Source organism: Stegodyphus dumicola, chromosome 12, assembly GCF_044657685.1.
Source record: "Stegodyphus dumicola isolate Sdum_Otavi_A_Nest chromosome 12, ASM4465768v1".
Classification (NCBI taxonomy): domain Eukaryota; kingdom Metazoa; phylum Arthropoda; class Arachnida; order Araneae; family Eresidae; genus Stegodyphus; species Stegodyphus dumicola.
Window position 1 is genome coordinate 77743416 of NC_140779.1, and position 22736 is coordinate 77766151.

The following is a 22736-nucleotide window of genomic DNA, read 5'->3' on the forward strand; positions in this document are numbered from 1 at the left end:
TACGCATTTTCTCCCTTCTCGCGTGCCTTCGTGGTGTAACTGGATATAATGTTAGATTGCAGTCGGGAGGTCAGGTGTTCAAATCCAGGCGAGGGCACTGCACATTTTTTGTCTCCTCCATCGACAAACCTAATGACTCCACATCTTAATGCTCACTTTCTATTCCGCGTGGCATTCTATGACAACGAAAACGTGGTTGCCTTTGATTACTCTTCATTTTCCAAATTGCTTTGTTAATTTCTTGATTTACAATTACTGTCGAATTTTTTACTGCAAAATAATAAGGTAAAATTTATTAATTCAGAGTTTTATATTTGATTATACTTGCTCCTCCCCTAGTCTAGTATTTTAACAAGTATGTAACAGAAACTGCAACAGTTATAATACATACAAAAAGATTTAGTACCTTAGATTTGCAGCTACCAAATATCATTTGTTCATTACAATTGACATAACCATAAAATCTCAATAAATAATAAATTTGCAATTTTTCTTTAATGAGAAGTCTAAATAAAACATATGAGTTATTTTTTATACTTAAAGAAAAAACTATTCTGTGACAAGTGAGTAATATACGACGTTAGGAACATATTTTACTGCTTGTAGTAAAATGCACTGCTCATCAAAATTAAAAAATAATCTTAAAAAAAAAAAAATCTGACAGCTTTCAGATTTTACATTACGACTTTAATGTCTGACAAAATATGAAATAGATAATAAAGCAAATTCCAAATTAGGGCTTCCAGATGCCCATATTTGTTGGAGGATTACGTTATTTAAAATTTGATGGGTCTAGGTACCGTTGTTTTATCACAATACAAGAAACATACTCACATTTATGTAGATTCTTCATTATTTAATTTCTTTGAATATAATACAGGGCTGTAATAGTTGGTGAATCAACGCAGAAAACAGTTGAAACAGTTTGAAAAGTGAATCAACACAAAATACCGAAACGAAATTAATAGCCCTTCTGGGGTAAGGCCCTTTGGGCTAATAAAAAGTCTGCTGACTGATTAAAATTTCCGTCCACTGCGGATAGTGTAATTATTTATGCAACTGAACCAAAATTGAAATTCTGCGGAGAGGTTTGTACATGAAGTATGCAAATTAGCCGATTGATAACGTGTCGCGCATGCTGGAATTCCGGTGAGTAGTAGTGTTTAATGTGTGTTCTGAAGTAATACGTAGTCATCAGTTATGGCTCAAAAGCATCATTTTAAGCAGAGGTTCCCAACGGGGTGAGTACTGACCCTGAGGGATCCATAAAATTTTCAAGGGTGTCAGTTATGGTCAAGGGATCGATCGATACCCACATGCGTACCAGCAATTAATCGGCATGATCAAGATTCCATTGATTTCATAAAAAATTGTTAATAAAATTGATAATTAATTGTTAATTTATATAAAGCTGTATATTGTAGTAAGGAAGAAATCATATAAAGTAAATATAAGAGAAAAATACACTAAATTATTTAATATATTTTTTAAAAATACATAACTTTTTATACAATAAGTGGAATATAAAAAAAAGTAAAAAGCAAAATACAAAGAGTGCAACTAGAATGGAAAACAAGAAACAGGTTGAATATCTTCGACCGATATCATTTAAAAATTAAGCAATTTAATGCCAAATATGAAAAAAGTGCGTCAATACATCAAGCGTAGCCATCACATTAATTCAAATCGAATTTTCTTGCAATAAGAGTGTGATTTTGTTTCATTTATTCTTATGTCTCTAAATTATTTATGTGCAATTATTTTGTATTACGATTAATGTTATTTACTGAATATTAGAGAAAAATGTAAAGGGGCCAATGAAGAAAACCCATTGCTTCGGAAAGGGGTCGATGAGCAAAAATAATTATTTATTGATAGACTCGAAGAGGCAAATGCGAAGTGGAGACCGGCCAAGATCTAAATACGAAGTGAATCAGTTCGTACATAGCCTTGTTATAGGCGATCAAGAGCATCCGAAGATTGGATACAGTTGTGAATGCAGGTAAAACGGGTGGTAGGTACTGTATCTAAAGACTGGGTTTTTGTGATTGTCTGCTTAAAGAAACCAAAAAGAGAGTACAAGATTTTAGACATTCAAAGCTACTAAATGAACTCAAACCATCCGTTTTACTGGTGCATGAAAACTTCACAGAGCCGTTGGAATTTAAGTAGGAAAACGAATGATGTGTGCTTCCTACTCCTAATTTTCCAAAGGGTTCCATTCATACTGATTTTCAGTGGAATCAAGAGAAATATGACTGAGTATTGTTTACTGACGAGTCCTGGTTGTACCCTCAACTGCGATTACAGACGTATTTTGATTTGAAGGGAGGGAGAAACAGTATTTTGTCTTCCCGTACTCGTGAAAAAATGTCTTCTACGGAAACGGTTTCATCGTTTGGAGTGGAATCATTTAAAATGACCATACTGAGTTGCGCGTATCTTTAAAGGATGATCTATAACGAATCACAAATATGTAGAACTGGGTCTTGGAAACCTATGTAAGTTTGTTTAAGTGTCCTGTTATTTCAGGACAACATCGAATATCTGTGGTACCATAATACATGCATTGCCACAAATGGTGGTTGATTCCGTTATCACAAGAAATGCATTTATGTTCAAAGTTCTGTTTCAATAAAACGGTTGCTTAAACCTTTTTAAGTCTCAGTAAATACTTCAGAAACAGCAATAATTTGTTTTACGTCTGTTAGAAGTTTGGAATTAGTTTATGCCAAGCAAGCCAGACTCTACAAATTTAATAAATTCTATGAAATCAAATATCTGAGATTTACATTCCTGTCAGATGTGACCATTTATCATATTAAAGAAAGGTTAGTTACGAAAGAGATGCCATCATATTTTGATCATTTTAAAATTCCTATGTATTTGGCTTTAAATTTAATATTTTATGATTAATCAACTGACTAACACGGTAATTTAAGTTAAATTATGCCTTTGTATAAAATGTTTTTAATAATTTTTCAAAAAGTGACAATTAAGGATTATTTCTGTCAGTATTACTTAATTTTGACGAGCTATGTATTTTAATGTACACAGTTAGCAATTACATAAGTTATCTAAGTTATTAAAAAATAAAAGGAAGATTTAAACTGTTAAGAAGTGTGTTTATTTCCTCTAAGTCGCTCTGCTTAATGACCGAAAGGTTGATGGTCGCTGTCACTCACTTCATATAATTAAGAAACTTTAGTGTCTGTGAAGAGTATTGAACAATTTCTTACCTAACTCGATAACTGATTGTGAACAACATGGAAGAAATATTCAAGAAACAGGTTTCTCAATTGGCTGGGAGATGCATCCAGATCTAGTAATCCTAGTAAATGTCTTGGAAAAACCTTCAATATTATGAGCTACGCTTTTCTGAGAAATAATTTTGTACAGCTCTTTACCATCTTCCTCACATCTCTATTCAAAACTCGTTGTTAATCTTGGAGAAATGTCTGCTTTTTGGCAAACAACCGAGCTCTCTTTTGTAGAGATACCCAAGACATATCATGCTACATCAAATCAAAATGTTAGCAATTTATCAATCAAAGAGTACAGCTAATTAATGAAGATGACTGGAATTCTTACGCTAAATGTTTTGACAGAAAAATATGTTTTTATTATTAGCATCTAAGAGAAAAGTTGTTTTAATTTAGTGGAAAAACTCGAATCTGGAGTGAAATATGAAACTCTTATCAGTTCATGTGCTTATCACTGCAAATCAGCAAACTATTTAAGAATAATAGTATATACTACTATTACAGAATATTTAAAAATAATCGCACGATTAACTAATACTTTCAACCTTGATCGGAGATCCGCTGTTCCCGTTCAATGAATGAATCAGTTTAGAAAAAAATCAGTTATGATAATTTAAGTCATGCACTAGACCTTAAAAATATATGAAAATTTAAATGTTTTTCATGGACCCTCTACGAAATTCTCATTGCCAAGCCTTTTTTTATCTTGCAAATAAACTTTTAGAAAAAAATGTCGGTCCGCTGTGCATACAATTCTTAAAACCTTTACTCGAAATATACGGCCTATAAAACACTTTAGAAGACACTTTTTCGAAGAAAGTAAAGCTGTTTAAGGGAAATTAAAATTCAATAAATGCAAAATTTAGCATTTTAAGCATTTCTGAAAATAATAATTTGGAAGCAGTGTATTTAAATTATCGTTTTTCTAAATTAAAAAGCACTTTTTAGAAATCCGGATTCAAAAATTTAATACGCATTGCTCTCTAAAACATAACCAAACCCAAAAATTTTAATTCATGATACTTTGGGCAACTCTGATAGTATGATAATATGATGAATCCCCTTCCCCACACTGATTAATTTGACTATTGGAGATATTTTCCCTCGTTAACTATTTTTTTTCTATGGTTTTCGTATAGAAGTTTAAATTTCTGATATTTTTGACTTAAATGCGTCAAATAACGATAACTATTGTTGCGTACCTTATTTGATTCATTTTCTGAATTCGAATCACATGCCTACGACAAATCAGTCAAAGAACATTTAATGTAAGCAATCTTTTTGAAATACTATGCATTTTTTAAAATGTGTTTTCGATCATAACGCTTCATTAAGATTTTGCCGTAAGTTAAACAAACGAAAGATGTTTCTGAAAGGTATCTACTATTATGCACTTGTATATACTTTAAGTATATACTTAAAGGTACTTTGTATGCTAGTATATATTCTTAAAATTTTATATAGTACATAGTTTTACTGTTACATTCTCTTATCTATAACACTTTCTGTATCATTAGTTTTGTTTAGTTTATTATGGCAAAGCACACTAGGGCTATCTGCCTAAGTGGGAGGGATGCCTTCGTGGAGAATATGCTAAGGGAAAATGGCTTGTATATACATTACACAAGGGGAAAACTCCGAAAATGCCCCTGCAGCGAACCCGTTCGCCTTGATTCGAACTCAGGTCGAACTGTCAGTGTTAACTGCTCTGCCCCTGGTAGGTTATTTTCTTTATCAAAAATAAAATTGAAGGCAATACAATTTTGGAACAATATACGAATTGCAGTCACGTAGCCCTCTTTTCTCCTTCCTCTTTCCTATTTTACTTAAACAATGAAGACTTAGTTTAATAGATAGCAGCACTAAATAAGGTTTTTATTGAAAAAGAAGTTGAGAAATATTTATGTGTTCCTCTATTGGCCTAGAAAAGCTCTTTTCATAGAGTTTTTTTTTGGAATGCTATTAGTTTATCTTTCATATGCTTGAACAAATAAATATTTCGCGCCTAAAACGATTTAAATATTTTTGATGCTCTTGCCCATTTCATTCAGCGGAATCCTTCTTATTAGAGAATTTTTGAATTTAATTTAACATAGAATTGACCAAGTATGTGCTCTCTTGTGATTATTTTAACCGGCGTGATACTCGTCTTGAGTAATAGCTTTAATGCGCTTCACATAAATTCAATTATGCAATTCAATCTAGGTAAAATTAAGCAATAACATAATTTATCCGTGATAAATTTAAAACATATTTGTGATAAAAATGCACTGTTTATTTGAAATCTTTAACGACACAGTTTTTATTATTTGATTTTATTAAACAGCATATAATACAATAATTAAATATATTTAAATGCTTCTAGAAAATGTGAATTCTTTCCCTTTTAGCAATTTATATAACAATTTACATTGCAAATATATGCGAGTTCTGAAAAGCGTTTCCGATATAAAAGGCACCTTTATGAAATTGGCACTGGAAAACTTAATATGCATAACTGTCTATCTATAGCAATATTTACAAAATAATTCTGCAGGTTCAATTAATGACATCGCGGGTAATTTTAACAATATGAAGACGAATTTGTTTCGACTGATTTGGCTATGGAAACCAATTTACCATATTTTGCATTTCGTATGTTTAATTCCAATCTTAAATACAGCTTTCTTAATAACCGTACTATGTAAATTCTCGATGTTCGAAAAATTTAAATTGTGTTTTCTAATCTGGTTGTGTTTAGAAGTGCGTTGGACCTGAATGCCAGAAATGTAATGCAATTGCATTGCGCACCGGGAAAATTATACTATATTTTAATGATAATTATTAAAAATTTAAATTTAACTTGTAAATTAGAAGTAAATTTAATTTTACTTGTTTCATAAAGGATAGCGGGCGATTCAGATACTCGAAATTCTTAATATCTGTAGTTTGGATAGCTGAAATTCTACAGTGCGTATCATTTTAATTTTAGCCCACCAGCGGCCGAGCGGTAAAGTCGCTAAACACTGGTAGTTCGGTCCGAGGTTCGAATCCCGCGAACGGGCTGGCTGCATGGGTGTTTTCGTGATTTTCCCCATGTGTAACGTATATACGAGCCAGTTTCCCTTAGAAAGTCCTCCACGAAAGGCATCCCTCCCCTTAGGCAGATAGCCCTAGTGTGCTTTGCCATAATTAAATACACAAACACACCATTTTAATTTTAAGGTCAACTAGTCTTTAATAAACGAAACCTAAAAGCATTTATAAGCAGAATTATATAGTTTAAATTATAATTATCTTCATGAATTATATACGAATGCCTGCGCAGAAAAATTTGCTGTTTTGCTTTTAAAATATATTTTAACGCAAAAGATATCATATTTGTACTTCAAATATATGTTTTAATGAAATCGTATATTATTTTTTTTTCGCAAATTAAAAGTTAAAATTTATTTTTATGTAAATTACGTATTACAGGTTGTTATACCATATGAAAAAAAAAAGTTAAATTATTTTATTTTTTTTAATCTTATCGTTTCTCTTGGAGTTTAGTTGTCCTGATATTTCTATTTAGGGTAAAGCTCTTTCTAAATTTTCACACAGTTTTTCAAATGTGTGTCTGCGCAATATATGTTTCAAACTTCTTTGACCTTTTGAAGAGAAAGTAAAACATAATTCCATAAGAATCTACTAAACGGCTGACGACTATTTTGGCGACGGACTCCCAAATTTCTCAGAGCGTGGCGAAGAAATGGCGACCTTGTTCCAAGGCTTCAAACAAGCACAGAGAGGGCAAGCAATGAAGTCTGGCAACTTGTTATTAGAGATGAAGGCAGCAGCCAGGTTGTCCGACGAGAATACAGGTTTGAGGAACGCTGGCAGTCGCCGATCGGAGGTCAGAGGCCCGTAGAAAACTCGCGTTTTCTTCCGATCTTATGAAATTCCAAAGGATAAAATTCGCACGTTCCCGGTAAGTTTACAATGTTTAATAATTTTAAGGCTATAACTCCTTTCAGGCGCAAGCCTTACTGAGGCTTTACAGGTACAGTTGACCAGTCTCGTGAGGTTCCAGTCTTCACGTGCATAGATCTCTTTAACCCACGCAAGTTCAAATCGTCCTGTATCCTGAACGCACCGCAGCTGGGTTGTGCGGTGTGTTTTCCGAACTTGACCTCAAACCGTTTAAAAGGACAGATTTTCTGATTCGCTCGGAATCTTTTGTCGTTCTGATGTTTATCATCCTTGATATGCTACCGGGTATTAACATCATTTGCGTTGTTTTCTTTACCAAAGGGTTGAGTTGCTATGGTGAATGAAGCTTAGCTTCATTTTTTAGCTGCGTTTTGCAGATGGGTGAAATGAGAAATATTTTGTTGAAAGTGACTATCAACATCTTTCTCTTCTCTTTCAACAGGCAAGTATGATTAAAATAATTTAAATAAATATTTATTATATAGTGAAGAGCTTGAAGCTGGGATAAATTATGTTGTTCTATGTGTTAAAATGAAGGATTAAAATAATGGAATTATGATATGCGAAAAAAAACCTTTAAATAATTCTGAGCATAGAAAATCATTTACGAAACAGCAGTTTATGCTTTTTTATAATATTGTAAAACACAGCTAAATAATTAATGGGTGCATGCAATTAAGCGTTTATATATTTTTGAACTGTTATATGAGTGTATTAAAATGTGTATTTTGGGGAGAATGAAACTTGTTTGTGTGTGTTTTTACCTATAGTAATGAAAAGACATTCTTCGAAAATTATATTTTTACACCCTCTTCTGAACGAATCCGTATTATAAGATTCCAAAAGTTTTGATTGCAAAGGGAAAATAAGTTTCTCAGTGATATTACATTTCCAACAAAAACATTATATTCTTAGCTTAAGATTTTTCTTTACGTTATTATATACATTGCATGTTTTAAATTTTTTTTCGGGAATTCATTTCTTAGTTAGATACTCCACTATAAAGGAGAGTTTCGCTTACCAGACATGAAATATGAAAGAAAATTACTAACTTAATTGGCACTCGTTCTTTTAATTCCTGCTTTTAATTTGGCTACGTTCCCCTTCTGGAATATGTGCTGCGTCATTAAACTTATATTTTATATCACATGTATACATAGGGAGCGAGAGACAGAGAGAACGAACACAATGGAAAACATTTAATTAAAAACTATTTCTATCTCCTTTTTCTATCATATAAATGGGTACATGTATATGTATATATTATAGCGAAGTAATTATTATTCTTCAGGGAAAGAAGTTAGCATTACAATAATTTTTAATAAGATTTTAGCTATAACTTGTTTATTGAAATTGTTTATTCTGGTTTTAAGAATTTAGTTAAACATTTCAGCTTTCGAATCAATTAAATGCCTGCATGAAAATTGCGCCTCAACAAATAAGGAATAGAAATTAAGTGTTAAGAGAGAAAAATTTCTGACTTTTTAGTAAATTTTTGTGAAGTTTAATAAAGCAATATAGTTTTGAATGTTTACGAAATAAATTTTCGTTATAATTAATTATCTTGTTGTTTTAAATTAACAAACAAATTCTGAACTGCCGAATTTTTTTTTGTCAAAAATATTACGTTTAATTTGATATAAAATTAATCAGAAAATTAGTGATCTAATTCTCATTTCAATATTATTATTAATTAGATATAGAGAAGTTGAAGATGCATGGTATCTTTCTTTTTCTAAGTTTCATATAAAAGAGGATGATGTTCTTTTTAAAGATTATATGTTTTAGATTTCGAGAAAAGAATTTCTTTTGAAAAATGTCTGAATTTCTTTAGAGACTGTGAGAAATCAAAATGCTAGTTTAGGTTTAGCCTTATATTGGCATGAAAAAGTTCTATATTATTATTTTGTGCTGATTGTAATACTATTTATGGTTAATTTTTCATATTTAATAAATTTAGAAAGTTCCTTTCCGATTTATAAATTTTAAGTTAAAATTAATAAAGATATAAAGCAAAAATTAAAGGAAGATCTATTCTCTTCTATGGATTCTTCTTAATTTTTGTAATATTTTATATTGATGAGGTATTCAAAACTCGTTTCCTCAAAGAATGTACTTTTTAGTTATGAATAGAAATCAAATAGAAAGGAAAGTAATTAAGGGTAAAACTGCAAGAGAGAATACTTTTAATGTAAATATAAATAAAAACATTATATTAAAGGCAATACGCGTAGAGCATATGTCTTTGTAACAACCTCTTTCTAATATCAAGTTGAAACTAATTGGCCACGACCTATGTTGTCTTGATAAAAGCCAGCTTTCCTTTTTTTTTTTTTTTTTGCTTTTCCCCCCCCCATTTTTTTTTTTTTTTTTTTTTTTTTTTTTCGTTTTTACTCTCAACTTCATGTTTACCTTTTTTTTTAATAGCAATCTGTAATTTTCTATTCTATAACTTAGTGCTTTTAACATTTTAAATCGTTATACTTTTATTGTATCTGTTATTTTCCTGTAATATTTCCCTTTACTGTTAACTGTCATTTATAACTTTGATTTTTTTAGATTTGGGATATTTATTACCGGAGAACCTTTGCTTAATTATTTATTTTGCTGTTTGAAACGTTTTTACATGTTTTGCACATTATTTTAGTATTGTCTTGTGCTTTTTAGATTATTGTCAACAGATCTTGTAACTTTACAGAAAATTTCCCTTTATTACTTTTGTATTCATTATTATTTTTCTCTATATATTTATATATCTCTTCTATTTCTTTCCCGAGAGGATATTCAATTCTTCATGGCTCGATCAAGGACATAGGCCATTTTAGCGGCGTTCTGTATTCGTTATACGCAACAGATTTAAGGATTTTATAGGAAACTGTGTTTTAAAGAATTTCATAATAATCTTATTTTGATTCTGTAGAAAATATACAATTGAAAATACGTTTAAAATATTTTCATACAAGCGCCTATTCTTGCTTCCTTGTATATATGTATGTATACATAAAGAAGCAAGAAAACTTTCGTATGTGAAATTTCAAGGAAAATGTTAATTCTATTTAGTAGTAAAATTAATTAAAATATTAAAATTTCGCATAAACTTTATAACGTCCTCATGAAACTATCACAAACCTAAAATGATATGAAAAGTGACACTAAATTCTTAAAATTAAGTAATGAAACCGAGCCAAAAAAATAAATAAAAAATCTTTTAAAGCATGGAAAAATGTTAAGGAGCAAAATTTAAAATTTTAATTTAATTACATGGTCTTAAATGAAGATTGTTTGAAATAAGATTTCTTCAGAGAAGGGGGAGAGACCTGTTTAAAAAATCCTTTAGTCATATTTCTAAATTTATATATGTATTTCATAGCCAGTCTTTTCATTCTTTCAATGTTGTCTCAATATTGTTGTGAATTGACACATACCTCAACTTATGTCTGAAACATGAACTGTTGTATGCAATTCCTCTGAGGTTTCTTCCATATAAAAGCCACATTTTCAAAAACAGTTTATACCTATTTTTAAGAGATTAACCCCTTGCAATGGCTATAATTTGCATGGCCTCTGGTAAAGGTATCTTCGTACTTAACTCCTTCGAAGTTCTTAACGTTTTCGCAAAATTCATTTCTATTTGTAATTTTCTGAACGCTTTTTCTGTAAAGTCATTTGAAAGCTTTTATAATATCCTGGCCTAAAGGCTGGATGTTAAAAATGTATTTACAGGGAGCGATATTAATCCTGAGTAGACTACAAAAATGGTTAAACTACGAACACTATGGGTGAACTATTGAACTGCTTTGGTAGATATTTAGTCGGTCATTCTTGGCACTGAAGAATCAATCTTTTGCCAATCTGAGTTTTGTAAGCGGCGGAGATGAGTTTAAGAAACGGCGGTTTATCTGTTGGTTGGTATGTACTTGTTTTGGTTCCTGAAAATTGGAAAGTAATAAGCTGCTGAATTTATTAACCAGGGAATTTGTTAAGGGACGAGTACTATGCACGCAAAGATATATCTGTATACTCACAAAAGTTTTTACCCGGCTCTTAGTTTCTAGGCGTATACTTCCAGCTATAAAATTTCATAAATTACGTAAATATTCATGATTTGGTATTTTTAAATTAAAAAAAGTCAATTCTGTAAAGATTACGAAATCTAATTTTTTATACCTTTCCTCGGTACCTATATTTATAATTAAGAAAATATTATACTCATTTACAGAAAGTGTGACTCCCATATGACAAAAAAATTGATCAAGGTATTTAGTTTAAACTTGCATATTATATTACAAATTGAAAAGGCAAGTATTTGCATTTGTACTTTAACGAGTTAATAGATTAAATGACGAGCATGACTATTGTGAATATTAATGACTATGCATATTATTGTGAAAAGTGCTTATAAATTAAAAAAAAAAGACGCATTCGCAGAATTTTACAGATGTGTAACAATGCCAAGCTTTAATCGCAGAATCTTACATGTAATACTAACAAGCTTGAGAACTGTCATTTTGCCAATTTATGTTTCTATTTGTATAAAATAAAAATTAAAAATAATTCTAGTTTAATGAATTTTTTCGCGATTTTTGGATTAGAATTCTAACATATTTTTAACGTTCTTCTAAATTGTGTGAAAAATTCATTCAGCAAACCAATTAAAAACTATAAATTAAAGAATGTTACACTCTAATAAATCACAAAAAGACTATCACTGATTGACATTTAAGTAAAAAAATCAATTTCGAATTCGTATTGTTTACAAAACTCATTTCCTTTTGAATTTTAAAATGCCAAAACGTGAATATTCGCATCATTTAAAACATTTTTATATGTCTACGGCCAATGCTTGCGAAAATACAGGCCGGGTAAGTGCTTTTGTGGACATGATGCATAATGCGTATAAACATGTTAAATCAAATTATAATGAGTAATTTTTTTGTTTAAATAGATATTAGGATTCTGCTTTAACTTGGTCACAATGAATATAAGAATGTAGGATGCAAAAACTTCAGATTTAATTTGTTCTGCTAATTTAAGCTTGTTATTAACTTGATATTCTTCCATATTTATCTGTGCATGCATTATTCTCGTATAAAATTTAATTTCATGTAGTATTGTAAGAATTAATATTACATTAGTAATTATTTATTTTCAGTAGTCTGTGAATAGCCTGTCTGTAAAAATCATAGTAAATCACCCTTTCTTATTTAAAACTTCGGTTAAAACTTTAAGATCGGTTAGTGAGTTTTCGTACACCATCATCAAACCTTAACGTCTCATTGAATCATCGTTTTATCGCCTCATTCAAACTTTATCTTATCGTCTCATTGAATAGTATCAATATTAAATTTACTATTCAGTTTGCTCTTTTTAGCTGAAACAATATTTTTGCCCTTTCATGTCCATCAGTTTGAGTAACATAGTGTTACTTAGACAATTATTTTTCTCGTAGATATCCTTTTGAAATGGTGTTTTGAAAGTTGTCTTAGCTCTCGCAAATGCCATTCCTCTTTATGAATCATTGTTACCGTGGTATTGTTTACGCAAAAGGTTAATTAGAGCCAGTCTATTGCTTTTGTGGACCAGGAAGAATTTTTAAAGAGTTATTTTAAATTGCAATCTAATCCGGTACGCTTTAATATGGAAGACAAGAGTCCTACTATTATTATATGGATTTTTACGTCTATATATAAGCTATAGCTTATAGTCATGAATCATGCGTTCCTATACATGCATAATAATCATCATCAACTTCAACACATAGTGGGCTAGAACCTCTCCCAGAGTGTTCTTCCAGTATGTTTTTTTTACGGTTAGAGATTTCCAGGTTTGAAAATTTATGAGCTTAAAATCAATGTCCTTTAGTTTCTTTCTGCAATGTTTCAATATCCTGTAATCGTTTCGATGTCCTGTAATCATCTCAACGTGAGACTTTCACACATTCTGCTTCCCGTTGGCATCTGATTAAATATTTTAGAGATTACCGATTTTTCTCTGTCCATGCTTGTAACATCTTCGGCACATTTTATTTAATTCATTGCTTATCATAACTAATTATTAAAAATTGCATAACAGGAGTATAAAATTATATATCAGGTGTGAGGCAAGCTACGGCTGTTCGGCTCTTTAAATGTGGCTCACGTTGTAGTTTCAAGGTTGAAAAGTTATAATTTGAAACATAAATTTTGTTTATGTCAGGACGTTTTACTAATTAATAATTCACTATGGTTTAATAATTTTGAGCAGTTTCAAACTGTTTGTTACATACTAATCGTCAAATTAAGAAACACAAGTCAAATAATTATTAAAGCACATATTCTACCGTAGAGATACTCCTTTCAGAACAGGTAGTGACTGTCGAGACATTAAAGAAAACAATTACTAGATGTATACAGGATGTACTTATAATTTCACTTAACGGCACAACGGATATGCGTCACTTATTTACACCATAATTGTAAATAAGCGTTAGGAAAAGTAACTGTGCTCGACCTGTAGTTTCCTTTTGTCCCACTGTAGAGTCATTAGGTTATTTTGATGCTGGAGACATGAACCTAGACCCCTCGAATACGCGCCGAGTGTGCTGCCGTTGCACCACAAAGGCGTGTGGAAAGAAGGGAGAAAATACCTTATATACTCCCCCTTTTATAGGGCGACTGGGAATTAGGAGACCCAATCGCCAAATTCTGGTGTTGAAGAATCGTCATCCAGCAGCTTTTAGTTCGGGCGTCACTGTAGAGTCATTCGATATTTTGATGCTACAGACATGAAGAAATGTGCAATGCCCTCGGCGGAAGTTGAACCTAGAACTCTGGACTAGGCGCCGAGTGTGCTACCGTTACACCATGAAAGCATGCAGAAAGGAGGGACATAAAACTTCACACCATCTTGTTTCATTAAAGGAGAGCTTATGGATTAAGAGCGAAAATCGTTAGTCCAATTTTTCAAATTACTGTATTATTTATCAACTCGAATGAAATGCCTTGTTACTGCATAATCCAATGCATATAAAAAAGCAGACTATGAAATATATGGTTCAAAGTATTTAAATTTTTGCATCATAGGAGCATGCTATCATAATTACAGAACAAGATCAGTAGTAATTATTTAATTATGTTTATAAATAATTTCATTAATTAAAAATGTTAATTTTTGTTAATTTATTTCAAGTTTTTCTTTCTGTTTAAAAATAGCATAAATATTTAATAGCTAGGAAATCTAGTTATAATTCCTAAGCGTTCCTAAACTCTAATGTGCGGCTCCTATCGAAATGAAGTTTAGCCACACCTACTGTATACATTCTCGGGCTTGATCGCCTTATTGAAGAATATAAACAACAGTTTTTCAGTCCAGACCCAGATATAAAGTGTGGCTGTGGTCTTTAATACCGAAAACTGTCTTCTTACAGATAACTCCAAAATTTAAAATGAATAAGAAAAGGCTGTATTTAAAAGAGCCACAAGTTATTCACACCATAAAACATAACCTACTCCTGGCAGTACATAGCTGTCAAATTGCAAAATGCTAAAAACAAATTGCAGGGAGATAACAGATTGAAAGTAACTCGGACAAATCGAGAAGAAATTAGGACGGCTGTCACTTTTTAATCGGAATTATTTATCAAATAAAAGTGTTTTACTCATACGTAAGTGAGTTCTGGAAGTGTGTTCTTATCCAGAAACATCTCCTAAAGGCATTATGATAGGGTGCAATAAACTATTTTTGTTTTGGTAAATAGTAGTAACTGCAGTTATCTGTCTCTATCTGCTACGCCTCCCACTGTCCATGCCATTTAGCCTTTTTTTTTAATCTATCTAATATTAGTCTCTTTTCCCTGACAGAATATATTTTGATGAAAACAGGAGGAAAGAGAAATTAATGTTTTTATGCAAAAGAATGAAATTCGGTATTAATAAAAAGTTTGATTCGAGGCATTTAATGATATTATTGTAAGCATTTGTTGGAAAAAACTGAAAATTTATTTTCTATTATATGAAAATTTTAAGGCAAATTTTTAAACGATATCTGAAGTTGAAATAGAAACAGAGAACTCATACGTGTGTGTATCCAGTATTAATAAATTTTCCAACTGCATTTAAAAATGGAGTTATTCGAGCTCTCGTATCATCATATTGAATTTAAAAAAGAAGAAAATTTCAGTTACCCTGTTAAGGATTGCGTGCCGAACGAAAGTGCGTTTTTTAGTTGTAGTGAAGACAAACTTCATTTAATAGCATTGGAGGGGAAAACTAGTATCCCTGTCGTGTGACTAGTTTAGACAAAACTAGTTTAAGATGGAAATTAAGATTTCTAGACATGATTGTATGCTGTTTTAATATTCATAAAATCGGTAATTTTAGTAAAAATGACTTATTATTAATTAATTGAAATATTTCGGTAATTTTTCGTGACTGGATAATTAACTATTTTATTTATATTGTAAATTCGCTATGTAAAATAAAAATAAAAATAAAAAAATAAAATATATATATATATATATATAAATTTCTGTATTACATGTCCGGTGAGTTTTCCGCTAATAAAATATACAGCTGTAAAAAATATGGTAGCATAAAATCCAAATAAAGCTAATTTCTGGAAAGTGAATTTCAACTTTTCATTAATTAAATAACAATATAAAATCCTGATATAATTCTGTAATTTAGAACATTATTTAAACTTTGCTGATGGTATCAAATTTCTGATTATCGAACGACACTTTTGAATCATACTCATGCGACAATTAGGCATTTAGTTTAAGTTTGAATAAACACTCATTGGTCATTTAAACAATTTCTTTTAAGGCAGCCATCTGCGCTCTTCCAGTTTTTTTTAATCAAACCAAAACATATTTTGTATATTTTACATGGCGTACTTAACTTACATGGGATATTTTTTCACATTTGATCTAAAAGGAAGATCATATACCCTTTTGCCAGAGTGAGTGACTGCAATTATTGATAGATGGGAGTAATTTTTTATATAATTTAAACATGGAGGAAGAAGTAAAGACTTTCCTTGCTGCTGTAGGCAGTAATTTTACCTACTTCAGATTCATTAATCTATATTATTAATTTTATTAATTCACTTATTCCTGGATATGTGAACTTTTTTTTTTACTTTTGCTTCCAAGTGTACAAATATATTAGATTCATTATTTTCGCGAGGGCTATCTGCCTGACAGAGGAGAAATGCCTTCGTGGAGGACTTTCTAAGGGAAACTGGCTTGTATACATGGGAGGAAAAAACTCGAAATGCCCATGCAGCCAGCCCGTACACTGGGATTTGAAACCTGGAACTACACAGTGTTCAGCAACTTTACCAATTGGTTGCTGCTAGGCATTTTTGTTGTTGGCTAATGCTCACTTGTCTGACCTATAGTCAGTCCAAGCGCACAAAATTCCTCGTGGCAAGGAGAGCAAGATTACGTTTGTCGTTGGCAACAGCCCTGAGCATCTTACAGGCGAAAATGGGGCATTTTTTTCGGCATGGTTAGATTAAATATTAATACTATAACCTGCAAAATGATGAAAATAGAAATTTATCAAAATTTGTGTATTAATAAACGTAAAAATAAATTAAGTGTTTTCTATATTTTTTTTATTTATTAAACTTTCCTCTTTTGTTGTTAAAGAATGATATGTAAATATTTCATGAAAATTTAGAAATAAGATATAATTAAGATACAAATAAGAAAAATACATAAAATTAGTTGATTAGGCAGATGTATGCATTTCGCAACAGAACCAAAGAATCATGGGGAGAATTCGTAATTTTAAAGAACTGATAGTCAGGAATCTTGAGAGTCTTCTTAACGTCAAAATTTGATTTTCACTAAAACGTGTGGAAGGAATACTGTACACTGGCTTTCTGTATAGTGCTGAAGCGTTTTCGTCAAAGCTTTTCTTCCGTTTTGAATTTGAAGCCATTCTCATTGCTTACAGTTTTTCTACTGTATTGCTTTTATGTAGATTTAAAAACACAGACAAATAGTAATTTTCAGCAAAAGAGTTTTCCATCGCATGAAAGTATTATGGTGAACAGCTGTAACAAATCATTATTTGTACGTACCTAACGTATGTACGTAATATACTTAGAATCTGTTTAGCAGTAGCGTACAAAATAAAACAGCTGAATATTAGTATCTTCAATCACATAATACTCCTCAGAGAAAAACTTTGACAGGGGCTTTATATAATATAAAATAAAACAAGTTTTTTTCCTTTTTAAAGAAGGTAGATTTAGAATTTTATTTAAACATTCGGGTGCTTTACTTTAATCTAAATCAGGGTTTCTTAAAATGGCCCACCAGCGGCCGAGCGGTAAAATCGCTGAACACTGGTAGTTTGGTCCGAGGTTCGAATCCCGCGAACGGTCTGGCTGTATGCGCGTTTTCGTGGTTTTCCCCATGTGTAACGTGTATACGAGCCAGTTTACCTTAGAAAGACCTCCACGAAAGGCATCCTTCCCCTTAGGCAGATAGCCCTAGTGTGCTTTGCCGTATCCTCAATACACCAGGGTTTCTTAAAATTTTTTCACCCGCGACCCCTTTTTATAACTGAGAGTTTTTCGCGACACCCAAGACCCCATAATATTTACAAAAATTTTATGGGACCCCATAAGTATTGCGCAAATCCGACACATGCGTGAGTAAAACTGTCAATTTTTTCACTTGTACTGTATTATACTACTGCAGTTTTAGGTCATTAACTTTAATTTCTAATTTTAAGACATAGAACAATAAAAAAATTTAAAAAAAGTAACAGACGAGATGACAGCGTCACATGCAAAGCAAGGAAAATGAACATTTATATTATAAAAAGAATACGTCGAAACGGTTTTGTTTTTTCTTTGTATTTTCTCGTTGTATTATCTTATCGTTATCTATTTTCAGATACATTGTGTAAAAATATTTGTTAATTTTAAAATTATTATAATAAGCTAAAGAAATATCAAAACTGCTAAAATTTTTGGAACCCCCTGCTGCAGCTCGCGCGACCCACAGTTTAAGAAACCCTGATCTAATAAATAATCAAATCCAATCTTGCTAAAGCAACCTCTAATAAGCATACTGTTATGGTTTTTTTTGTATATATGTAAATGAGTTTAGTGAAGTTATGTTTAAAATTATAGCATCTTTTAATTTTTTAGCCAAATCTCTGCGGAAAAATAAGATTACAGGAGCCAACTAACGTTTTCGTGAAGAACATTCCATTTTCTTCTGTTTCCCCAATTCCTTTTAGCAGAGCTTCCGAACAAATATCACGTTTCCTCATTCTATTCTCCAGTTCACTTTATGTCTGTTCGAGAGGATTTAAGTTCGCAAAGTACTGAGGAGTTTTGATAACTTTAGGGCAAGTGTATCATGACGACAAGTGAATTTTTAGGGTTATAATTTAAGAATTATTATGCTGACAGACAATGAATATATTTAAGTTCCATTTTTTTTGCAGATGTATTCAGATTTTTATTAAGTATATTTATATTGATCCGCATTATTTTCTACAAAAACAAAATTTCCCACTGCAGGGAAAATATCCCTATATTACTATGCCTGTACTTAATAGCAGTTTTTTTTTTGGGGGGGGGGGGGTTCAATTCTTCATTGGCTTTCTCCACTCAGTAATTTATATTACGAACCAAATATATTAAATTTTCACTTGTCTGGAAATGCAACATTGCTCTAATATGATAAATATTTGCTTACTATTAATTTTATGAACAGGCTTATTCCCCTGTTTTGTTGCTGACTTAGAATTTCCTACTTTCTAGTCGCCGTTCTTTTTAATTGAATCCATGGGCCCTAACAACACTTCTAAGCAGTTTAAATATTGCAACCCATTTTTCTAATTCCATTGCAAGGTTTTAAAAAGATTTTTGAGTCTTGCTCAATTTTTAATAGGATAAATCTTCGCTTCCTTCATGTTAGCTTGGAATGTTTCCAGACTTCAGTGTATTTTAAATAGTTCCAAGAAATTTTAGTTTTTATAACATCAAAAATAGATGAACGCTTCACATTAAGAATTTTTTTGGATATTTTGGATGTTTTTACTAATTTTAAAATGATGAATAATTAAATTTATTAAAGGAAATATCATTAATTTTCAGCGTCTTTCTACGTTCACTTCAAATATGGATTTATTAATATATTTTGCTAAACAAGTAGTAATTCCAAATGCAGATCATAATTCTTGTGATATATTTTCATTTCAAAAATATGACAAGAAACACCGTTTGCCAACACATCTCAAGAAAACTTCCGAATGCCCCAATTATTACGTACTGATTAACACTTTGAGAATAAATTATCTTACTACAAGGAATATTTTAGTGATATTTAGTGAACAATAAACAAGACTTAAAAGAGAGGGGGAAAATAATATTTTTGAAAAAATTTTGTAATCTGTGTTTTAATGTGTAGTACAATATCTACCCAAATAAATTTCAAAAATACAGGTGTTGGAAAGTAAATTTGAGCTACTGTTGCTATTTCGAATAGGGTATAAATGGGGTTCTATTACATCTTCCCAAGAGAAAAGAATTTTTAGAATTTAGTTAGATTGTTTTATAAATCAAGATCTAGCATGGATATCAAGAACTTGATCGCTAAAGCCAAGAGAGGACAACTGATTTTATATGAAACGGAATGTTTATCAATGAGGCTGGCATAATTTAATCTAATTTAGCGATTATTTGCTTAATCTTAAAATGTGTGCGCCTTTCATACGATGCCATAAGACTGAGTAGTTTACTTTCAGTAGTCGAGAATAATCGGTGATACAATTTTACTAGAGTAATTTTCATTAAACTCTAATTACTTTTCTAGTTGAAGTTTTTAGAATGATATATTGGATTTCAAAGATTATCACATTTTTTCTTCCTTTGTTTTCAATTCCTTTTCGTAAATTCAAGTAGTAGTTTAGCTAAACAATTAAAACAAAACCAAAAACTAAAAGTTTTGAAATGAAAAAATAGAATTTTGGTTATTTGTGAAATTAATTCAAAACAAAAATACAGTAAAAACTCAAAGCAAAGATATTTTGGTCAAACAAATTTTGAACCGAATATAATTTATTTTGTTATAACAAAGGGAGAATTTAATAAGCCATATCAAGGAATGTCAATTCTTTTTTTTATTTAGGAGTGATATTATTAGACACAATTTTTTTTCTTCCCACGAATAAACTCTGTGACTTTCAGTTCAGCTATGAGTGAATAAAACTGACAATACTAGTGCATTAAAATGATAAAATAAAAATAACTTTAACATGTAAAAAAAAATTACTAAAAACATGTAAAGTAGATGAAAACATGTGTAGAGAGAAACGGAAATGCTGAGCTATAAAAATAGCTTTTATCTTACAATAGCACTATTTTCATCAACTTACTTTTTTAGGATTTTATCTAGTATGGTGATATAAAGTACATTTTCTAAATTTTTATACATCCTTTTAACGTGGAACCTGATTTCAATTAAAAATAATTCAATTTTACATTTCTGTTTCATATCATGATATTTTTTACATGTTGCATAATAACGTATTGTTTCGAATTTAAGCAGTATTATTAATTCAAATATTTAAGACGTAAAATTAGGGTTTATATCATTGCTATATGTGCAATAGTACCTACTTAATAAAAAAAGTATTTCTTATTTTCCGGTTTCTACAATAAAATCATTTTATTACTTTTCCAGGTTTTCTATTTTAAAAGCCTTATATGGCATAAATTCAGAGTAATACGGTAAAATTTTATTTCTATGTGAAGATACATGTATATAGTTACGCTGATTATTATACACTGGTAGAAATCTTCATTAATTATCTAGAATGTATACAAACGTGAATTAAGAAATAATTTAAACTATTTAATTCGTATAAAATTTAATTACAACTGTCTGGATGTAGAGGTCTGATTATTTTAAAGTAATTTCTGATGATTAATTTACTTCAGAAATTTAACCCAATTAGTTTGTTCTGCATTACCATTCTTAAAATCGAATTCAACCCTTGTATTTGATAATACTACACTCCTTTTACTTTCCTTACATTTAAATTCCTTTCATAGCTTATCAAATCACGTTTGTTGCTCTTTTTCATATTTAGTAGTTTTCACTATATAGTTCCGATTTCCCAGACAGAATACGATACGTACATCGCGTCCAATAAGAATGAATTACTGTTTCGCTGCGTTTTCACTTTTATAAATTCAGTAAAACAATTTTTTAAATGCATTTTACATTAATTTCGATATATACTGAATCTCCATTCATCAAAGCCACTTGTTAGACCTTTCGCAACTACAGATTTAATGAATTAAGTTTTGTTATGAAGAGCGAACAAAAATAACAAGTATTTCCAACAGGATTAGAATCTTGTTCTGTGCATGTTATTAACTTCAGTATTTATTATATCGACTAATCATTCTTCCTGTTAATATTTGCATTAAATAAAATTTATTTTGATGTTCTTTTACTGCAGCTGACTCGTAGCTAAAGTGTAAATATTGACATTCTTTAAGTTTTATCTGTTATTTGCTTTCCGACTGGAAATCTAGAAAAGGTGCATGGAAGTTTTCTTAATTTTACAGAAACTGTTTTAAATTAAAATATGAAACATAATTTTTTTTTACAGATACATCGTCAAAGCAATGTCCTAACGCAGAAAGCATTTCCCTGCTTTACTGTAACCAGTTAATTACTGTAACCAACTTGCTGTGAAAGTTGTTCAAAATATTCAGTAATGTGCTTCAATGAAATTCTGAGAAAGTTCTCCTTTTCTAAGTACTCAGAACTTTAGCGTATAGTTAGGTGTCATTATAAAATATTTCGTGATGCTTATAATTGCCTAAAGGTAAAAGCGGGATATTAATGAATTGCAGATATGTCAGTTGATTGAGAAAAATGGCGTCTACTCTCACTTGATAAATAATCTATAATCTTGCTCGGAAAAACCTACTTTCTCAATTCACCATTGCAACTTACTTTTATTGTGTTATGTTTTTCATTCTTTGAATTCGTTTATTATAAATGCTTTCATTGCTAGTTTTGCCGATTCATCATGAATTATTCCAACTTAAATGCGGTAAACTTAGAGTAGGATTTTATTTATGGTGTTAATTAACACTCTGACGTTTGTGTGCAGGGTCATCTGGCAATAACCGGTAATAAGACCATTTATTACAGGAATAAAATATCCATTTTTCATTGTATGTCAGAATTATATCCAAAAAAGGTTACATTTTCAAGTGTGATAGAAATGATAGCTTTGTTGTTTGGCTTCAAGTAGCCTCTTTCTAACCTCAAGTCGTAAGGCAACCAGTTGATTAATTTCCAGTGTTTTTTTCCATTGGTAAAATTGATATCCTATTGTTTCATTACTCATGTTATACGCAATTCCTTGACAAGTCAGTTCGATGTTTCAATTTCAAGGTTCGTTATTTTTGAAAATTATTGATTTGTATTGTGGTAGGAAATAGTCTTCTAATGATCTATTCTCTGAACCACGTTTTTAACGTCTTCTAAAT

At 30.8% G+C, this 22736-nt stretch overlaps 1 protein-coding gene across 1 annotated transcript in view; it reads left to right on the forward strand.

The window, feature by feature from the left end:
* The first annotated feature begins 7044 nt into the window (after window positions 1–7044).
* The window catches only part of LOC118190384 (uncharacterized), a 252920-nt gene continuing 237228 nt past the window's right edge, over window positions 7045–22736 (forward strand). The window contains exon 1 of the mRNA XM_085806612.1: window positions 7045–7212. The gene's annotated coding sequence lies outside the window, so the exon portion shown is untranslated. The remainder of the gene's footprint in view (window positions 7213–22736) is intronic.